At 48.2% G+C, this 22,614-nt stretch overlaps 1 non-coding gene across 1 annotated transcript; it reads right to left on the reverse strand.

Annotated features, from left to right (window-relative positions):
- Positions 1-17,481: 17,481 nt before the first annotated feature.
- On the reverse strand, positions 17,482-17,553 carry Trnaa-cgc (transfer RNA alanine (anticodon CGC)). The gene has a single exon. It is a non-coding gene; the product is annotated as a tRNA-Ala (tRNA).
- Between the last annotated feature and the right edge of the window lie 5,061 nt (positions 17,554-22,614).

The raw sequence follows: 22,614 nt of genomic DNA on the forward strand, positions 1-22,614 counted from the left end.
CATTAATCATAAAAGGAATGGCGACATTCATTTTTATTCGAGTATAGCTCTCGCAACGACTACCGTTATCTGGCCCTCCACGTCCGCGTACAGGCCGAGCTCGCTCCGTGTGGGAAGTTCGGCACAGTCTTAGGTGAGCGCCGGTCGTCGTGTCCTTCGCACCGAACGTCTTTCGCCGCAGGAAGCTCCTTGGGACGGATTCACGTCTCGCAGACCAGACGGCGCCGCGCACTCAATGCCAAGGGCGAAGCTGCAGCGATGCCGCAGCCGTGTCCGGGGATTAGGAATTTCCTCGGACTCGGCAGTCTCCCGTTGGCATTGAACACAGCCGCGGCTGGCCGAAGTACTTAGCTCCATTGAGGATGAACCACGCAGCTAACCTTTCGGCCACTGTTTGTTCCTTTTTGCGGGCCTGACACTTGGAGTGGCGCGAGTTAATTCGCATGAGTGTCACTCCGTTAAAACAAAATCATTGGTAGGTGCACAAGGTGTGCGCCTCCGTAGTTGATGATGATGATTGGTGCTTAATGGCGCAAGGCCAACAAGGGCAAAGAGCACCAAAAACGAGTTATCTAGTGAGTGATGTAACCGTAAATTCTAAAACCTATGAGTAAAAGTAAGAGTGACGCAAAACAAAATAAAATGGAAATGGCTGGTGTGGACCAAGATGATTATGCGTGATAAGACAAGAGCTACAGAAATTTTATCTCTGCTAAAAACTTAACAACACGTTGGACAGACAACACGCCTCTGTTGTACTCGTTTCAACCGCGTCAGTAAAAGGCTACACCTGGGCTGTGAGGCGCGCCGTAGCGGGTACTGCGGATTAATTTTGACCTTTTGGAGATCTTAAACGTCCGCCGAAATCTCAACGCACAAGCGTTTCTGCTTTCCGCATCCGTCTGGAAAGCGGCCACCGCGGCCGGGAACCGAACCCGCGTCCTTGGGGTTTGCAGCTCAACGCCTTAGCCACTGAGCCACCGCGGCGGATGGCCGGGCCAATGAGACATCGGCAACAAGGGGGGGGGGGGGGGGGGGGGGGGGGGGGGGGTAACTCGTCTTTCGGCATTCCCAGAGCATGCATCTAGATGCGATGCAATTATCGCGTGACATCCGAATCTTCGAATGAATTGTCCCGGCTATCGCTTCTGAAAGGCATTGGTCTGTGTGATGAAATGGCGAGAAGGTGACGATTGTTTCGATCGGCGGCGATCGGCTGCTTTCCGTTCCAACACCAGCGGACCTTACCTCCGACGCTTTGACGATTCGTTGCGCAGTGCGACACCACGGCCGCTTTTTTAAAGCGAACGCTTTCTCAGTGGGACTCATGACGTCCTGTCAAAAAAGTAATGGATTCCACCTAGACCGGTTGGTCGACCGGAAACCTCTGAAAGATCTTTGGGCCCACGGAGCGTGCGGGAAACCAGGCTTCCATTGTGTCGAAAACGGTTACTTAAAGGAACGGCACATATAGAGCCGTTCCTTGTATTGTACGCGTCCATTTTCTTACCTTGTATTGCCGCTCTTTGTATTGTCTTCGTGTATTGTCTTACCTATAGGTGAGACAATACACGCATCGATCACGAAGAAGCAGTACAATAGTATACTTTTGTCTCATAAACCGCGTATCGGTATGCATTTAGATGGTTCGTAGATGCGTTTACTTAGTGCGTGAATAATCGTCGCATCGGTTCGTTCTTCGCTTGCAGTTGGGGACTTTTGAAGGTATGGCGATCGACTGCACCCGCTTTCCTTCATTGGACAAAGCTTTCGCGCTTCTATCGACTTTCTTTGGGAAGGGATGGTGAAGTTTCTTAAACATGACAGTCTTTCTTGGGCTGCTTAAACGCTGTAATTTTCGTCTGTCTGTCTGTATGTATGTCTCTTCCACGATTCAGCCGCCCTGCTACAATTTAAAAGAATTTTTGAACGAGAACTTTATACAGGCAAAGCATTTCTAAACTGAATCTGGTAGCATACTTCGTACTTGTAAACATCGTGGAGCAAAAAAAAAAAACACATTAAGCATTTTTTGCGACAAAATATTAATACATAACTGGTACGAGGCAATGTTCTTCAAATTGAACATAGATGGGCGCTTGATATTTTCTAGCAAAATTTTTAAAAAATGTGCGTTGAAAAAAACATTTTGGCCCAAAACACAAAAATAGCTCGCGTCCGACCCTAGACAGCGTGACTGCATTCCAAGACCAACAGTTACGAAACGTCTCCAACAGATGGCGCAGCAGCAGTGAGAATGCTGGAAAATTGAATCAGATTGAACAAGCCTCCTTCATGAGAGGACCGAGGCAGGATGGTATCAGCGTGAGAGGTTTGCGGGGAGGGGGGAAGGAGAAAGTATAGTTACGGGGCAGGAACGGTGGAAAACTATCGTCTTTCGGAGACATTTGCAGAGAAGCAAACAGATACGCGGCCATTTTGTTTCTTTTTAACCTTCTGATGGTAGCTGTCAGCCGGCGCAGGCTGACGTATGGTCGTGACGTCCCAGTGCATGATGGGACACAGCGTCTCGCTGACATGCATGGCCTAATCCGGCACTGAGATCTCCGCTGTAGAACCGTTTATACTGTTACTTGTACCCGCTACAATAGTAACCGCTGCATTACAGATGTGTACGACCCATTTGATGCAGCATCCCCAAAATGAAGGGTTGAAAGCGCATTATCTTCTATGGTTCTTACGATATAATCAGTTGCAGCTGTAAATTCAGGCTCATCGGAGCTCTTTGAGAAATAATTACTCTAGGGTTATTTAGTGTAATGGAAAGTATTTTTTGCGCAGTTGATATGAAGGGCGAAAGCTGAAATCGTGCGCAGTTCTAAGATTAGCACACTACTCTACCAGGTTACAGGGCCATGTGCCTATTTTGACGCGCCGGCAGTTTGTAGAGCTTGAAATGCCCATTCCCGAACATTCGGTCGTAAGTTCCGAACGGGGCAAGTAGGCGACGCTGCCTGAACGCTGCCGAGGTCCCAAAAATTGAAACACCGGAAACGTTTTTCACTCTCGCAAGATTAAGTTTCGAAGTCCTGGGCCACCGAAATAGGTTTCGACATAGTTGTAGCTAACACTGCCGCATCTCGTTCCCTTCGCAAATGCCCACTCAAACTTTCCCGCGCATATTTTCGCTATCCCGTGTGTCTTCCGGGAAGAGGGGAGCCCCCCACAGCGCTCGAGTCAATCAGCAGTCTATAGGAGCAGCCCTTTCGGAACGCGCGCCCAGACAGATAAGGAGTGAATAAGTGAATAACCTCATGCACGCGAGCCCCTTTGACTGCTCCCTTTCAAGCACACAAGGGAGGAAGGTGCACGCGAGAGCACGACGGCGCTCTTCCCGCCAAGGCGGCGCCGGAGCAAAGAACAAAGCTACACTCCTTGCATAATGGAGTCGCTAATAATAAATGATGGATAAGATGAGGGAGGGGCCGGCGCCGGCGCTCGGCGTGGAGGAAAAGTTTGTGCGCGCTCCTGCTATATCGTGCGGATCTTCTTCCGCGAGACGAAGGCCGCGGTCGCAAAGATGGTTGTGCTCGGAGGGAGAATGCGTTTTTGCAGCATCGGCGCTGTTTCCGGGGCGTTGAGACGTTGTTGTGGTCCCGCAAAGCTTATGCCCACTTTATAAACAAGGCCTGCAGTCAGTTCTTGATCAACGGTGCTCTGAGTCCGCTGCTCGTTTCGGTTTCCTAGCAAATTAGCCGTCCGCTGCGGGGCGCGGAACGCGTGTAGTTTCATTAGGCAGCCTTATCGAAGGGATTATCGGAGACTTATAGAAGATTTAAGCAGCTTATCGAAGGAAGCCAACCACGGAAGCATCTTATGCGTGCCGGAATTTCGTCGCGCAGTTTATAACTGGGGTTTAAATCTTTCGGGTTAAGTGAAAAACGAAACGAACGCCAATAAAAGTACGTCGAAGACATTTGTAAAAAAAAGTTGGTTATTACGAAGAAGGTCACATCTTTAGACTGAGAGTTGGGCTAGCTGGTTGCTTGAATACTACTGGGTGGAGGAACATATGGGAGAAGCCTCAGTCTTGCTGTAGACACAGTAGGATGATGATGATGACGACGACGATGATGATTATTATGGTGATGATGATTATAGCTAAGTTCTGTCTTTTAGAGCTTAATTAATGACTACCGCCGGCGTCTCCTTTATCGCGGTTGTTTAGCTTGCTGTTCTTGGGGTGTTTCTCTTTATGTCGGTCGGGATGACGTAATGTGCGTGGGGTGCGAGGCGCAGCCGTGGGAGCGCTCTTCGCTTTTAATCGTTTTTTTTTCTCAGGAGGTCGATATGCGCGTGTAGCCGAAAGGAATATCTGCAGCCTGGAAAATGTCCATTTTGTTTCTTTTTTCTGAGCCTGAGGGGCACGTTTTTGTTTTCTTTTTTTTTTTTTTTTTTTTTGTATCGTGGTCGGAAGATGACGATATTTTTTGTGAGCGTATTGAAGGGGTCACCCTAGTTAGAGGCCCTCGGTAGGGAAACATGAGCTGCAAGGTCACTCGAGGAGTTAGCAAGTGGGAATGGGAAAGCGGGACGCATGGTCTGGCGTGGTTGTACTGGCCAAACTAGGAGGGAGCGCGCCAATTCGTTACACGTCTATAGGCTGTCGCCTCGTCGGCGGGGACCCGCCAGGGAATGGACGGCAATCGCTATCGCCATTGGCAGCCCGTAACGGCTTCACGGAAAGCGAGCACGCGTTAACAAAGAAGGGCATTTCTCGGTGCGGAATGTGATTATCGGACGGCACGCAAGACGGACAGAAGTCTGGTGTTAAGCGGGCGGTTATTCTCTGTTGTTCTTGTCGGTTTGTTTGTTTTAACATGTGTTTAAGAAAGCGTCTTTGAGGACCGGCGATAGAGGGAATTTTGGATCACGTGGTCAATTGTGCACGCACCTAGGATTGGTTGTGTCTTGTGGCCAATCAGCGGGTTAATGTGGATTAATTGACGGGCCCTTGTTTCTCGCCATTGGAATTCAAACCAGGGTCTATTGGGTTTAGATGCAACCCTCTACACTACCGCCCGTTCTCGAAGGGAACGAAAACTGCTCTGAGTCTGTCGCGTTTCGCAGCCATGGCAACGCGCAGTCATAGCAACGATACCAATGTAAAGCTGCAGCCATACCAACCATCGTGACGCAATTACGGCGTGCGCCCCTGTCACTTTACCTGTAGGTTAAGGGACAATTGCGTACAGCTAGATGCATACAAGGGCATACGGTTATGGACAAGTGCGTGCAGTTAGATGGCCAGGGCCTCTTTCTCCACCCATTTGCAGCAGTTCGCGCAGCTAAGAATGATTACGTGGCGGAGAGGGGCGCAGCCGCTAGATGCGTGCCTGCGCATGCCATTCAATCATTTCCTGACCTTTTGCCGCCGCCCGTGCTATCGTTACTGCAAGGGCGCCGAGTGGGAAACGAAGACGCTGAAATGCCGAGCTACAGCAAGCGTGTCGTCTGCGGAAGAAAGAACTGACGGAGGCACAAAGTGCCGCGGCTTCAACCAACAATCACGGAACGAAAGATGAGGAACGATGGCGTTCTGATGCAGCGAAGCAGCCATGCTACAGGGGAAGCCGCACTGCAGGACAAGCCCAGCAATACAAGCGCTTGGTGCCGAACATCACTGAACTCACTTGGATCAGAACGAGACACGAGTCATGTTATCGCGAAATACATATCATCACAGGTAACGAAGAGCTGAGTTGGACTGTGGGAAAACTCCAGGTTATACGCGCCCATGCATGGCGCGAAATGCCACCGTCAACAACGTGCCCACGTCGGTCATCACAAGCAGCACCCGCAGCAACCTCGCAACGAGTACTTTGGAGGAAAGTTTCTCGAAGACAAATTCAGACACTCATGTAACGTCCGAGACGATTGGATAGTTTCGGTACTACGTTACAAAGCGCAGCCAAATGACTTTGACACACTACGTGAAGCATTTCCTGGCTATTCAGTGTAAAGTATAGCAGAAACGCCAGAACCACAAAACAAAGGCACTGTATATAATACAAACTAATTGTCGAATTAACCTAATCTAAAGATGTCTCACTCCATTTCGATCGCTTCAATCGCGCCTAGAGAGAGAGAGAGAGAGAGAGCTCAAAAATAGAGAAGCTAGCCAAGACGTTTTTCCAAAATCTCAACACTGACATGCTACTCGCCTCGGGGAATGGGTAGGGGAGGATAGAAAAGGCCCTATAGGTAACAGGGCAGAAGAAAGAGGAGAAAAAGAAGTAAAATGGAAAAAGCAGACTGCGTGCAGTTTGTGTAAGCAGTTCGATGAACATCACAATCTCAGTAGTATCTTAAATCATTTCAGTGACGCATATCTCGTCCAGGTATTCAAATAACGCCACGAGTGCTTTGGAAGTTCCGATGATGCGTTAATAGTGCTACCAATCGCAATTTCTCTGTCACAGCGCCGGTATAGTAACATCTCGGTGGTGCAAACGCGTTTCTCGGTTCTCACGATTTTTTGGTGGTGTTTTAAGCCATTACACTGAACACCGCAGCTAATGACGACACATTCCAGGCGCTTGCTAGCAGCTGCTTTGCATCACTCCCAAAGGATCTTCTGCGTGATATTTTAAACTTTGTTCACCGCAAGGTTTTCGTAAATAAGCGTCCAGCATCGAAAGTATTCTCCATGTTTATCTGTCACTTTTTCTGGCAGTTTTTTTTTCTTCTGTGAGCCCGCTTACTCTGGGAGCGACGCTTTTTAGCTGTTATGCCCGCGTTGTTACAGGGTTAATAAAGAGGGCTGTGCGCCGTTGCAAACATTTACGGTCGTCTTTTTGCGTTGTTCTTTATTAACTATTGAGTCATGGTACTACTGGGAATCGATTTAGGGCTGCAGGTTGTCTTTCCTGTATGTTTGGGGCCCTGCGGAAAAAGTAACCGACATAGGGTAAGGACGTACCGATTTATTAAATAAAAAAAAAACTTTTCATCTCTTCTAACTCTTCACAAATCTGTCGCTGAAATGCCGTTGCTTTCAGTCGACGATTTCTCTCGATATGATTGGGTGTTTTCAGGTCATTTCGCGTAGAACAAGCGACCATATCGTTCGGCGCACGTTTTACTGCCTGGAACATGGAGGCACAAAATGATCGAAGCTAGCTGATTTTCTTGTTGATTTGCTCTCTTTCTCCCAAGAATTGTAACGATTCGCTGCTGCCAGGAGCACCTACTGTATACTTTGTGCTTAATATAATAAGATATAATTAAATAAAAAAGTTATGAAGCAAAAGGCGCCTGTACTATCCGCGAAGTATGATGCAGCGAACGCTCACACGTCCTGGCTTCGCTCCCTTCTTGACCACTCGCCTTATGATCTTCAGTTCACCAAAGGTTAACCTTTAACGAACTTGTAGTCGCCCGAAGTTCGTTCGCGAGAATTTTTAACGCGCCCTACTTCCCCTCTGATGATCGCTGTTGTCTTGCTGACGTTTAGCCTTTGCTACACCACACGATCGCGTGTCTGGCGCGTTATGACGCCGCTGCACGAAACTTTATACACCGGAGCAATCTGGGTCCGCGGACGACGCCGGAGTGAAGAAGCGTGCACGAAGCCGGCGGGAAAGAGATCGAGCGGGAACGGGCGTGGTTCCCGCCATTTTTTTTTCCCGCTCTTTTTGCCGCGCGGACACGCACCCCAGGGCGACCGGGGGTCCGGACCCCGCGACCTATCGGCTCAGAGAAAGTAAAGAGGAGGGGAAAAAGGCGAAAGAGGATGAGGAGGAGGAGGGGGAGGCATCGCGTGCACCTGCCTTTCGGTGGTGGCTTCTGCCGTGCACACCAGGCCACCGCTGACGGACGCCCCCTCTCCCCACTTGTCCCCCTTGCACTGTGCCCGGGATTCAAGACGGCCGCCCCCGTTCCCTGTCATCGTCCGAGTGGCTTGCTGCACTCGACACGGAGAGTCCTTAATTCCTTTTTATTTTGTACTTGACACTGCGAACACGTGAGCTCTCACGTGCGACACTGTTCGAAATGGGCGCTGTCTTGCTGGAGTGACCCGCGTGGAAGAGCACACGATAGGCCGGGATGTCCGGGCGTGACTCTGAGTTTCGTAGTAGTCCTTAATAGTGGTCAACGCATGAAACCGATTAATGCAGCTTTTGTTGCTGCGCTCTCGATTTCGTGTTCGAGGCCGTCGTCTTTAGCTAGTGTTAGTTAGTCACTAGTCTTTTTGTTAGTGGCCAAAAGCAGACGAATCAGACAATGCTTCGTCTGACAGCTCTGAGTGCGCTTTGCCGCCTGCATTACAGTGCTAAGTGCATAGGTCCGCCATTCCATACTCGCTTCCGCAAATCCTACCAATAATTTCCTGGGCTGTCTGTCGGACATCATAGTGTGAAAACGGAATTGCTGGTGTCAGGCACCAACATCACCTACTTGGGGGGTCATCTCGAACAATGGCCTGCCGATAAGCATTTCTTTGTTTTTGTTCCTTTTCCGTGGCCACGCTCAGATGCGTTCGCTGTACAGCCACGGACAAATGAAACGCTGACACGAAAATATGAATCAGAAGACACACATAGCGCGGTTTCCTTTCATCCGCGTCTACGCGTAGCCTAATTACAGCAACAAAGTTGAGAAATGTGGCTTTCCAAATGTAACAATAGCGCGCCATTAGTGGACATCCACGGACAGTATTTTTTTCCCTCCAATTTTGCGTGTTCTGGTTCATATTTCTGTGTTCCCGTTTCATTTGTCTATGACTGTGCATGCGTCCAAAGCGCCACTCTAGGCGCCTATTCGATTTTCTCGGTAAGGGCACCTAAAAAAAAAACTGGCCAAGCTCGCACTAAGTCGCGCAAGGCCTGAACCATAGCGGAGCTGGAGGATTTCTTTTTATGTAAGCACTGATGACACACCACCACTATTTGCATTAGGTTGGAAATTGTTTATTTGCGTGTTCTGTCGTCCGTTTTCACTGTGGTAGTAGTCATCGTCATATCCATCTATTTCGTCGTCTTACTCATGCACGCCTGGCGGGCCGGGATCGTTTTGTCCCCAAGCTTTCACATTTCTCCCAAAATGGAGCGCGCTAGCACGCGCTAGAACCGGCGGCAACCGGCTTCGCGAACCGGGCGTCTGTAGCGCGAGCTGTCTTGTGCTCCCGCCTTGAGGCGCGGACACACGTGACCTGTTTTCTTGGTATTTTTTGCGAGCGCCACGCACAAGCGTGGGTGACGCCGGGCGCTCCTCGTGAGACCCATGCTCACGTGCGCGTTAAAGGGCCGGAGTAACTATGGCCCAATTTTCTGATGACGCCGCACACCGCACGCATTACGGCCAGAAATGAGAGCTTCGCGGTTGAAATTCCTGCGTATGTTTCAGGCCTGTGGTGAACGCGTTTCGATTAGAACATCATTTCGATTAGAACAGCGGAAGCATAGGGGGTTGAAACTGTAAAAGTCTTTGTCACACGTGTTTGAAGCCTCCGCGAGGGGAGCGCCGAACGGAGGAGAACGAATTTGATAGTGCACTCGAACAGTGATGTTCCGTATTTGGAAGAATTCCCATTTCTAGGTTCGAAAATTCCCTATTTTGTAGCATTTTCCCCTGCAAGTTTCTCTAGAATTCCCTGCAAATTTCTCTGCATTCTCGTTTTGCAGCTGATAGTTTTTCAGTTTTGGGGTATTAGCTGCAGCGCCACCTTTGTCTACTTAACGTAGCCTTCCTCATTCAGATGCCGTTCAAAAAACAAGAGTTTCGGCGGGAGCAAAATACCACTACATCTGCCGCTCAGCAGCATTTGAATATGCATTTCACGTTTTGTACCAAGCAGAATGTTACTTTGCATAGTTAAAACTGCCCAAATGAAGAAGAACGACATATTGTTGGGTAATTCCGGTAATTTTGGCTCAGCGCCGGAATTGCGGGCGCCATCTCTTGTTGGCAGCACGTGGAGCAGTGCGCACCTGAACTGTTTTTTTGTTTTTTTTTTTTGTATATTGCGCAAGAATACACGCGAACAGGCTTCAGCCCTCAAGGCGCCGCAGTTTCACCCTTCAATAGGTCTCTCTCATGGAGTATTTTATCCTCTATGCTCTCTCTTGTTTTATGGATCGGAAACGATCTGAGGTGCGTGTGGCTTGGGTAACCACGACTCAGGATATTTGAACATAAATCCTGCGAAGAGTAAGGGAACTTTTTAAACAAAAACAGAGTAATAAAGATTGCAAGGTCGGGTTTACTGACATTATTTTTTTACTCCAAGACTCCCAAAATTTCCTGAATCTATTTAAGGTTCCGTTTTTCCCTTTTGGCCAAAATTACAACTGAAAATTCCCCGAAAAAAGGGAAAATTCCCCGCACGGAACATCACTGCACTCGAATAGACAGAGGACCTGTGACGTCGGCACGCCCGCGTGCATGAGGGAGCGCGGTTGGCTTGTGCGTTGCCCAGCGGGCGGGCTCAACAGCGACGTAGCTGATCGCGGAGGCCGTAGTATGCGTGTGCGTGTGTGTAATGGGGAAGAAGAAGAACATCATTGACGAGCGAGCATGCCGTGTCTTCTTTCCCAAAATTCAGCCTCGCGTGAAAGGCGTTCACGCGTTTTCCAACCCAGCAGTGAGTGAGTGAGTGAGTGAGTGAGTGAGTGAGTGAGTGAGTGAAAAATATCAAAGCGCCTTTTTAAGAGAAATATGGTTAAAACGAGCTTTCTCCCGTGCAACCTGAGTCAAAGTCAAAGTCCAAAATCCAAACTTCGACCGTGCCGGCCACGGCGTAATCGGATAGACGTCGACTTCGTAACGCGGGGGACACGGGCTCGATTCTGAACATGCGAAGCGTTTTCTTCTTGAGGCGCTTGATGCGTCTTCGCTCATCATCATCATCGTCGTCGTCGTCGTCGTTTTATGGAATCCATTGCGTAAAGTTGGCATTCCTGCATTGCATTTTGGCGCGATACGGAACGCCATCAGTGAAGTATAGAAAGCTGCGCTTTAAAAACGTGGTTTGACTGGAGAGGTCGGTGTTGTGGCGAGCTTGGCTTGGTACTCCAGATGGCGACGAAAGGGGCGAAGCGCTCACATACACCGCTCTCTCTCAGGACTTACTCGGGGAAGCGGATGCGAACCTGCATATTTAGATCTGTTAAATTATGCCAAATGGCATACTATAGCAATTACAGAAAAAAAAAGACCATGAAGTTTTGTGCGGTCGCGGATGCATACCCCGTAGATCAGTCGAGCTTGTGTGCAGTGTTTTTTTTATTTTTTTCTTTATGCTGCGTGCGCCGAAGTTTCACGCCATCTGACGTTTCTCTCCCTTCCACTCTTTTTTCCATTTGCAGACGAACAAGAACGGGTGCAGAAGAAAGTGTTTATGAACTGGATAAACAATTTTCTCTCACAGGTGAGTGGCATTCGCCATTTAAGCATGTTTTAAAACCGCAAGGCTTGCTTTCCTGCAAGGCTGGTGTCCACTTTACGGGGAACACGTCTACAAGGCTATGACCCCGTTTCAACCCTACATTTCCCCCGTTCGAATGGTTCCCGTAAATTGCGAACCTCGGACATTTTCACTGGGTCAGCTTTTCTTTCCTGTACGAGTGCATCGAATGAGCGTATACCACGCGTATACCATGCGTATACTCCCTGCCTTCAAAGCCGCGTGCTGACATGGTTGAATGTGGTTCTGTTGTATCAGAAATCTTTTCTTCGCTTCTATTTATTGCAAATCCAGGGAAAAAAAACAGTCATATTCGATCGTGCAAGAAAAACTTCATTCTCGAAAACGCTGAGGACTACCTGAAACGTTCCGTGTACACGGAATTATGGGAATACAAAATTTTTAACTTAACTGACGCACCACCGGAATAAAACTGGGATATGTGTCCGCAACACATGATGATAGAGTACGGTATTACGTTACGAAATTTCGACACCGGTTTTATCTCTGTATGAGAGCCAGAAACGCCAAATCATCCCTCCTGAAAGGTTCCGTATATACGGAAATAAGGGAATATGGAGTACTTTCCTAGAATGACACAAAGCCACCACAAAACACGGAATATTTTTGAGAAACACAGGTGAACGAAATACTGAATATTTATACAAAAATTTGACACCGATGTTATGTCTCTAACTTTACTAGAACCGCCAAATCATTGTCCGTATGAATTCCGTGTATACGGAGTATACGGAAAACATACGGAGCGTCATTTTTCTAAATATTGAAGATAAAAACACGAAACCTGTGCCAAACGTTTTTATTGCGCGAAATAATGTGGTTCTCCTGTTTTTATACTAACATCTACTTTCGAGTGCTTGGGGGGCGCCATAATTCGTATGAACTCCGTATTCCCATAATTCCGTATATACGGAACGTTTCAGTAGGGATGGTCTGCATGTTTTCCGTATACTCCGTATGTACGGAATTCGTATATACGGAGTATACGGGAAACATACGGGGGACTTGTGGTGCCGTATTTCGCGCTTTAATTAATACAGAAACACGAAGACTGCGTCAAGCGTTTCTAGAAATTTTGACAAATTAGCTGATTCTTTTGTTTGCGGAAGAATCATCTGCATTAGTTACGCCTGGGTACGAAATGCTCGGTATGAATTCCGCATTCCCATTATTCCGTGTATACGGAACGTTTCCCTAGGATGACGACTTTTCCCGACAGGAAGCGATCATTTCAGTGTTGCCTGCCTGAAGGCTCCCCTTTGCAATACATGTGTTGCACATTGGTGCATGACAACTTCTGCAACACTTTTTTCAAATTTTCTTGAAATCTTAAATGCTTGCAGAATGTAGTCGCAAAGAGTCGCATTAGAGGGTCGCAAAGTACCTCAGCCAAAAATTACTGCTCAAAAGAGTTTTCTGTCTTTCCCGGTCTTGACGTTCTTCGACGGCTCCAATTACGTACGTCACTAACGCCATGTAGCGGCTGTTGGCCGGATTTCCTTCAGTTGCAGCAATGAACGCTTTTCTATAGCTACTTCAAAAAAAAAAAAAACCACAAAAAACAAATCAGAAATGAAAGGCGTATCTGGTGCGACGAGCAAATCTCGCAGTGCCGCTCCGTGCTGGCGATAACTATAGGTTTCGCAGTGGTTCCAGACGCAAAGGAAATAGTGAAAGCGTTCATCGCAAGTGTTGCAGGGTCCCTTTCAGGTGGGAGAATGGGATTGGTGGTGTATCTGCACGCTCCGCTGCAAATATCGTTGAAGGGCGGCGGTCTCCTGCCACCCCTGCAACCTAACGTGTTCTCTCTCCCCCTCCTGCCATTCGGGCTCCTTCCCTCTCCTCCTCCGGTGCATAATGAAATGCGATATTCTCAAGTCATTTTTCCCGCGCTCGCATTGCTCTGACGCCATCTACCTATGTTAATTTTTGTTGATTGATTTTAGGGGCGAGGAACGAGAGGAAAGTGGAGATTTTTGCAGGATATTTTTGATACGATTCTTCAAAGCAACTGCCGCTGAGAAGCAACTACATGTCATACTGGAGTTGCTAGAAATTTTAATTATCATAATAATCATTGAGCGAATAAACCTTTATTTCAACGGGCTTCAGGCGTGTATGTCTAGGAGCCAGCCTGGTAATAATAATAATAATAATAATAATAATAATAATAATAATAATAATAATAATAATACAATTGAGCCTCGTTGTAACGAACACTGAGATAGCGAATTATCGGCTATAGCGAACTAAATATGAACTTTGGTTGGTCATACTTCATTTCCTGACACTTATTTCTTTACAACGAAAGTGAAACTGTGAGAGCCGCGCGCACTATCGGATATAACGAAGAAATATTTGGCCAGTAGGCTAAGAAGCTACCTGGAAAAACTCCCGGCGTCCGAAACTGCTAGAGAAAAGGCGCTTTTGTCGTGGACACTGTGGAAAACGTCATCCATGCTCAGTGTTGTGAATAGCCATCATACACAGATCACATCTTTCCTCGAAAAAACTGTGGTTGATCCATCTGTCATAGGTATCGGTAAAACACGGAATTGAAATGTGCAGCGAAATCTGCAGCTGAGCATGATTTGCGGGTTGGCGGCTGTCTTGTGGGTGTGCTTGGCGAGTGAAGTCCTGCTGGCGGGTCGCTTCGGCAAAGGTGTACTGGCGTCATTTCCGTGACGGATATGACGTCAGTGAAATCTTGGTGTATCCCGGCATATAAAACACTTTCCTGTTAAAGTATGAAACCCGAAAACGAACAACCCGAAGTATAACGTACTCTTTAGTACTAAAGCTTGCTTCCCCGCAAGAAGACCCTGTGTGCAGGGGTGCACCCTTTACAGTCCGCTTGCTTCGTTGTACTGGCGTCACTTCCGTGACGGATATGACGTCAGGGAAATCTCCATGAAGCTTGGAATAAAACACTTTCGTGTTAAAAAATGGGAACTCAGGCCTGTTTTGTCACATGAACTTTGTTTCTGTTGTAGTTTCCCGTTCCATGTTCTGGTTCAGTGGGCTTGAAATACCGAAAGAAGATAAGGGTTATCTTGTTTATAGTAGGTTCGAAGGTTAAAATAATGCGTTTTTGTATTAACAAGTTTTGTAGGAGCCAGATCACCGATTGGTTTGAACCGATATAGCTTTACTGTTACAACGAATATCGGATATAGCGAACTAAATTACTGTCCCGATACTACTCCGTTATGACGAGGTTTGACTGTATAAGCAATATAACTTTGCGGGCGCCGCGGGACGAGCACAGTTCATTTTGAGACCATGTCGTCATCATCACCGTTCTGCGGGTGATTTAAAATTCTTCCACTTCCCTGTACATGGTTACCATCATGTCGCGTGCCGGTGGGTCGGTGGAATGGGGTTCGCTAGGAAAGGGCATCTGCAGCAAAGCCCCTGAAAAGGGATCAACGGCTGTTGCAGCAGGCATATCTTACAATAAAAAATATTTATTTGCACAGTACAGGCCGCCCAGTGGCGTACACACGGGTAGGCAGTGAGCCGTTATGCGATGCGCCCGCTAGACCACCAGTGGCTGGGCAATATGATGTCAGATTAATGTTTATACACCAAAAATTAAATGAAGAGGGCAGTGAAGAAGGATTAGGAAATGAGCAGGAACTAAAGAACAGTTCTATGCACAATTATGGACTCCCCGCACAGAATTTCTCCATGCATCCTGCAGCGGTCCCGGGATCCTACCCACTTAGGGAACGACCAGTCTAACTTATATATATGTCCGTCGGAATATAGGAGAACCCTTGGATACCGCGCTCCTGTGTTCGAGCTGTGACAAGGCGAGCAAGGTATACAGGGTGCGGAAGGTGGAAGGGTTGCATATGGTGGTCACAGGGGATCCAGAATCCAAGGTTCGACGAGCCCCGCTATTGACACCAGACACACGGGCAGTAATGTCAGGTGTCAATATGAAAGGGACTTCCAGTATAGTGACTGAGTCGCGTACTGGTACAGAAGCAGGGCGAAGTCTGAACGATGTCTGAATGAGTTGTACGAGCGCGCATAGGCGCATCGAATAAAACTTTGGCGAGTATCAAACCGCTGGCGGGACTCAGGAGGTCCCGCCGGCGGTTTCTTACCCTGAGACTTCCCCTAGTATACCTACATTATGTAATCGCATATTGTTATATTCTTGAAATAAACTTCGAAACTTTTAGTATATTATGTCGCACTCCCAGAAGTCTATCTTATCAAGATACAGCTGAAAGCTGTGACACGTAGTCGGCGAAGCGGGGGAACCAGGGTGATAATCGATCTGTCACCGACTCACCGGCGCATTGTGCAAACAAGAAGTTGTCGTCACGTGGCATGTCATCGGCGTAGGCCGGGAACAGCGTAATCCCCACAACAGAGCCCTGGGGAAGTCCAGACAGAATTTGGATGTCGTCTATGCCCCACAGAAAGCGAGTTTTTAGCCCCAGCGGATAGCCAGCAGACGATACCTAAGACCCTGTACGCCAGGCGCATGTATTTTTTAACATTAATTACGTCTAGTTGTGTAGCAGTTAACACATGACATGTATAGGGATAATTGGAGATCTATGGGAGAGGCATTTGCCCTGCAGTGGACGTATATAAGCTGATGATGATGGTATGGCAGGTCTGGTCTGTATAGTACGTCTTGTATACACTGTCGGGTGGTCACTATGAAATGAGTTAATGTGGTCAGGGCTGTCTAACAGCTTCGGTTGGGTCGAAAGCCATATGTTGCGTGTAAAGTATTAGGCGCGCTAAAAAATATATGTGATGCATGCGCCAGCACACGTACAAATGTGCGACAGAAAATAGAAGTTATGGACACTGGACGGCAGTTCTTCTGGTAATCAACAGGATTTCGGCGCTGTTGGAGCAACTTGATAAGAAATGTTAGAGGGTTCTTGATTACACGAGGGGGAGAGGGAGAAGGAGGCGAGAAAAAAAATTAGCCCCATATTCCCGAAGGGAACGCTGAGTAGATGCGGGTTATCGCGGGGTTGCGTTGTGTTTCCGTTGTGTTCGTAGTCGAATTTGGGGGAATGCCAACTCACTAACTGACGGGACTGTTGCTTCCATCACACTTCATCGGAAGAACGGAGTGAAGTAGAGTCAACCGCAGCAAGCGCTGAACTGAACGCGCGCAGCGCGCTACCCGATTTACATTCAAGGTTGAAGGAGAGGAGACGAGAGGAGGAGAGATGCGCAAGTGCCGAGCATGCGCCGCGAAAGCAGAAGCGAGAACGCGGGAGAAGCGAAAGCGAAGTGCACGCAGCTGGTTCGAGAGAAGAAGTGGCGGGAGTATCTCGCAGCTGTGGGAGGGAGGGAAGGAGGAGAGTTGCGCATGCGCAGTGTGAGTGCGGACGCCGACGCGGGACATGCCCAGACTATAAGATGCTCCGCATCTAAAAAGGTTCATCCGAAGTGCTGTCTGTATAGAGTCAAACCGACGCGAAACGCTAGCGCAAAAATATGGAGCTGCGTGCGCACTTATACTCAATTTTATTTCCTCGAAACGTAAAATACGGTAGATCGACTCTCGCTATGACGAAGTCTTCAGGACAAGAAATAGGCTTTACCCGCCGCGGTGGCTCAGTGGCTAAGGCGTTGCGCTGCTGAGCACGAGGTCGCTGGTTCGATTCCCGCCGCGGCGGCCGCTTTTCTGATAGAGACGAAAAGCAAACACGCCCGTGTGTACGAGATTTCGGCGCACGTTAAAGATCCCCCGGTGGTCAAAATTAATCCGGAGCCCTCCACTACGGCGCGCCTCATCGCCGTTGCTGCTTTTAAGCGATGCTGCTTTTAAAGCGGGTGTGATGGACTCTCTGAACATTATAGTGGGGGCCGTGAAACACTGGAATAAAGCGAGTCGTTGATCGAAGCGATTTAGTTTTAACGAGGGTTTACTGTAATCGCAAAAGCGCTCTTTTACGAGCTCTCTGTCAAACAGAGGGGGAATGATGCTACATCTGACAGAAAAGAAGGAATACCCTGCCGTGGTACGATGAAAAAAAATGCGTCAGTGGAGGTGCCGGGGTTCGAACCCGGGGCCTTTCACATGCGAAGCGAACGCTCTACCACTGAGCTACACCCCCACGTAACTTCCTGCCGGGAAACCAATTAGGTGATAGCTTGCTCGTTGGGTTAACCTTGCAACTTCATTAAATTTCATTGTACAAATGCACGATGGAAAAGCGCGCGGAATATATCCATGTAAAAGGACATCGTGTTTTAATAACCACGTCAGGAGAGTGCTCACGTCATGGCGGCACAATATTTATTTCGTCCACACTGCGCGGACGTTATTTAGCTGCAGCTTAACTTGTCGCATTCGGGAAGACTGCACTTTGCTTGTTTGGGATGACCCACCAAATACGCATGGCTGCTGCTATGGCAGTAGATGAGGTTGCCATGACAACAACGCTAACGATGGTTTAAAGCTGCAATGAGGGCATTGTTTTTATACCAGCGGATATGGTTGCAATGGCGAATTGCATGGAATTTCAACATGGAGTAAAAGAAAGAAAGAAAAGAAAAGAAGGAAGAAAGAAAGAATGCATGCCAGTGGCTCTCAAAGCCATTTTAGGGGTCCACCAACCCCTGCCCGCAAGCAAAAAAAGAAAAAGAAGAAGGAAGCTCACACCAACGCGTAAGACTTGAAGGTAGAAGCTGTACACAACCTTCACGACCATCACGAAGGTTTAAGTCCACGATTGCAGCCAATTTGCTTCTTCTTCGCTGCCGCAACGAACGACCTTTTACTCCACCATTGTTGTTATAAGTGTGACCTTTTTTCATTTTTTTGAATCACCTTATTGGAGCGTACTCTATGACGTGTCTTTCTTGTTCAGAGCAAGTGTTGCCACGATTACGGCTAACGCTGGAGTTTCTTTTTTTTTTTTCTTTGCCATTTTTGGCTCATCTCCCTAAGCGGGTATGCTTGGCTTGACAAACATGTGCCCGGGACGTTGGGCGGTCGCCGCGAGGCCCGTGCTCGATCACATGCGCGTGCTCGGCAATTTCTTGGTATTTTTATAACTGCGGATACGAAAAATTACGATTTGCTAAAAAGCTTCGCTGTTAAAAAAAAGATTTTGTGGAACTCTCCCACCCCGCAGAGCCCATGCCGGCCGTAAGACATTCACAGTGTCGCAGCAGTCCGCACAAGATGGTTCCAGTAAACCCATTTTACTATTCCCCCACAAACGGGTAAGAGGCTTCCGTAAAAAGCTTCAAAGCTTGTTGAGCACTCGCCTTTTAAAGGGCTCGGTGATCTCGCCAAGCTCCGCGGTAGCATCTACGAGTGACAGAGCCACAATCGTGGCCCATCTGAGGACGCAAGTTGTTGCCACGTCAAGGACTATACTCCCCACAATCTGCCCCAGAGACATGGCATGTCACCTGTTTTGAAGCTGTCGTGAACTCCTACGCACATGAGCGTGTCCGAGACAAAAATGAGTTGATGGAGTCCCAGGAAAGCGCAGCGATGAGTTTGGCTTAATGAGCCTTGAGGCAATTTGAGTTATCATAGAATCAAGGGTGTAGCCAGAAATTTTGTTCGTTGAAAAGGGGGCGGGGGCCTTGGATTGTACCTTGACCTCCCCTATATGTTTTTTCAGGGGATTACAAATATGAATAATAAAAAAATGGCAAGGAAATTCTCACCATGTAGACATGCTGCGAATTTACCTGCGAATTCGCTGCTGCGGCGCCGCTCGTGCGGCAAAACGACTTTTTTTATTGTCTCTGTGACAATAGATTGCTCTCCGCATGAACGGCGCCGCAGGAGAAAATTTTAAGTACATTTGCAACATTTAGAGAGGGATGGGGGAGGGGGGAGGGTAGACGAAGTCCCTGGTTTCCGGCGGCGGCGCTGGTTGCTTGGAGGCACTGAAGCAGCCATGGGCCTTCGGTTTCGCTCCCGAATCTGGTTTGTCTAGAGGGTCTAAGCAGCGACCCTCCGTCGTATCCCGGAGCACGAGTTCGCAGAACACCCCCGTAGATGAAGGCGTTGCGGAAGAATTACTAGGCATGCCAGGAGGAAAACAGGCCACAAAGGGAGAGTACGTGCGCTTTCCGGACATGATTCCTGGGGTTCTAGACAAAATCCTAGGATGTTTTCCGGCGCAGGTGGTTGCCTTGTCGCCGTGCATGACAGGGCGACAAAAATTTCAAGAGGGGCTGAAGCCCCTTAAGCCCCCCTCCACCCCCCCCACTACGCCATGGGGGGGGTGAAACGTGGTACACTTCTCTCAAAGAATGCTCGTGAGCATGCTTTTTGCGTGGTTTCATACTTGAAAAGAAAATGCCGAAAGCGGTTTAACGTGACCGCAGATGTGCGACTCTAATTAAGCGTTACTGCGCCATGAATTGATGAACTATCCAAACAAAGTTATGTGGCAGCTTTGCAAATAAAAAAAGGACCTGTTTTACGGAGACGCTGGGACCGCGTCGAGTGCTGTCAGGATTATTCGTTGGCAAGAAGCTCATTGTCCAAAGCTTAATCGGGGATAGTCCAATGTGACGGAGATTTTAATTTGTGCAAGGATTAAGAACGCTTCTCCCTTACCCACCTCTATGGTGGTGTGGCATGGGCCACGGCTGGGTTGCGCGGAGGCTGGTTGTCATGCACCGCATAGAATGCCCCGGTGTGGTTAGCGATGTTATCGTGTCCGAGGATCAGATTTAAGCGATTTCAATGCAGCGCCCGTCTCCCCGTATACAGTTAAACCTCGGTATAAGGAAGTCGACAAAAGTTCGCAATCTTTCGTTACGTGCACGTTTCCGTTACACGCAGCTTTCCAGTGAAGGGGGCGCGTGAATGAAGTAGAAACGAAAAAAAAAATTCTAGGATACAGTGACGGTGAACTCTATTTCCCAGTGAGAGAAACTGCGATATTTCCGCCTGTTGCTTTCCCACGAAGTTTTTCAGTACACGGCACTCCAAAGCAGGGCCATAGCCAGAGGGGGGGGTTTGGGGGTTCACACCCCTCCCGAAATCTTTTCCGTGCAGCGCATAAGCAGTGATTACTGTTGCTTCCTTTCGGCAAAACCGTCCCTTACCAAAGCTCATAACCCACTACGAAAAAAAAAAAAAAAATATGGCTACGGCCCTGCAAAGAAGCAAGGTCCTTACCCCCGTATTCACCAACGTAACCGAATTATAACTTTTCATTTTGACACCTGTCTGTGCCTTAACTTCAAGGATCAAACGTATGCTGAAAAGCCGTTTTTTCGCGTATACTTGAGGCTCTTTTCCACGCGCTTAAAATTGGTGAGAGGGTGCTAGCTGGGATATAACTGTGCTGGGCGGCGAAGTTCTTCTTTATCGCCGGCGGAGACGGCGTTTAAAATTGCGAGCTTGTCTTGGAAAGACAAAACTTTTCGTTTTCTGGCAGTAGAAGTCATGCCGGACGAACCGACACCACAGATACGACACGCCAACAGGCAGGCCTAGCACCTAACCGCCACCGCACTCACTCGTGGAAGCGCACGGTAGTATGCGGGGCGGGAGAAATTCGCTAAATTAGTGCGTTTCTCCAGCCGATTTCTTCAGAAAAAGTGCAAAAAACAGTGGATCATCAGCGTAGCGAATACGTTACATCAAGGTTAACCGTCGCAACGCCTTCGTTACATAGAGGCATAGAGGTCGCAAACGCATGTGTTTCAACGGGGCTGGCAACGGGGAATTGAAAAACTTTGTTAAATCCAGGAATTCATTACACAGAGGTTCATTACATCCAGGTTTAACTGTGTATGTGCGACACAAAAGTTCGTATTTTAGAGAACAGGTGTTCACAGCTTGGCGAAGAACTTTCCCACACAACTCGTTCATTGGCGTGCTTTGTGCGTCCTGTAAAAAATGTGTGCGAGTCCGCCAAAAATCGCGTTTCGGACGTGAGGCGAAGCGTAACCGTGACGAAGTGATTACGAAGTTCCTGCGAAAATCCAGGGGCAGAATTAGACTCTTCAGATTATTGCGTGGTTGCCTTCTTTTAAGTTTGTTACGTCAACAATGTCAACAAATAGCCCGCGGAGAAGAACAGGAGGCAAATTCAAACTCTGATTTCGTAAGAGGTCCGCGTTGAGGGATCGCACATCAAGGGAACCTGCAGTGTGGAGCAGGGTAGTCCTCCTACTGGTTAATTATCCGGCAGATAGATAGAACAGCGCTAAATTGTGAATGCGGGGACACTGCAGGCTTCGGGGCTCGCAAGTCTGTGTTTCCACGGGGTTACGGGGTGAAAATGAGCGGAAGCTGAATACACAAAGGGGAAAAAAAAACTTAAGGCGGGGAAAGGGGGAGTAGGGGGGGTAGGGGGGGTAGGTGGGGTAGGTGGGTAGGGGGGGAGGTGGCAGTCAGCTGGAAAATGCCTTAGTCCTACTGTAGGCTAACAGTGACATTATTATTGCAATCGCGTGCGTGAACTCGGCAGCAAAAAGGCAGGAACGGGGGCATAATATTACGGAGCATAGAATATGCTATAGTTAATCCCAGCTGGCAACCAGTGTGTCTAGGGTGTACCTGCGTAGCAGTCCATCGCTAAAATAGAGATGCCGAGTGCGTAACTTAGCACATGCAGGCGATCGCCAAGACTGCAATGTTCCGTCACACATTTTAGTAAATATCCCTTTCTACATAATTGTATATATTTGCAGAAGTTACATCTATTTTTGGCTCTTACCATACTTTTTTGGTTCTTTTTGTTCCTCTTCTATCGTCTAGCGAACCCCACCCCTACGAGTGGACGACGTCATTCAGGACCTACGGGACGGCACAAAGCTACTGGCCCTGCTAGAATGCCTGTCGGGACAAGTGTTGGTGAGTGCGCACTCGTCGGCTGTATACTGCTACAAAAATGATTCATGTATGACGTGCGTTCTTTTTTTTTTCCTCCTTTCTTTCTCGCGTTAAGGATGAGTGCTAGCTTGCTCTTTCTGTTTGGCAAGCACTTCGTCCACGGGCTCTGACACGGGAGGGAGCCGGTGGCAGCCCTCACTCAGTGGCTTGACTCGTAGAGTTCGATTTTAATATTCAGCTTCTTGCTAGGGGAGGTGAAAAATGAGACTAGGTAAAGTTCGAAGCATAGGAGAAAATCATGCGGATGGTGGCCAGAAGCAACTGAGGGTGACCTGAAGATGCCTCCGTCTTAAAA

The sequence above is a fragment of the Haemaphysalis longicornis genome, unplaced genomic scaffold (genome assembly GCF_048455015.1).
Source record: "Haemaphysalis longicornis isolate Haplotype H1 unplaced genomic scaffold, Haemaphysalis longicornis Haplotype H1 scaffold_8, whole genome shotgun sequence".
Lineage (NCBI taxonomy): Eukaryota > Metazoa > Arthropoda > Arachnida > Ixodida > Ixodidae > Haemaphysalis > Haemaphysalis longicornis.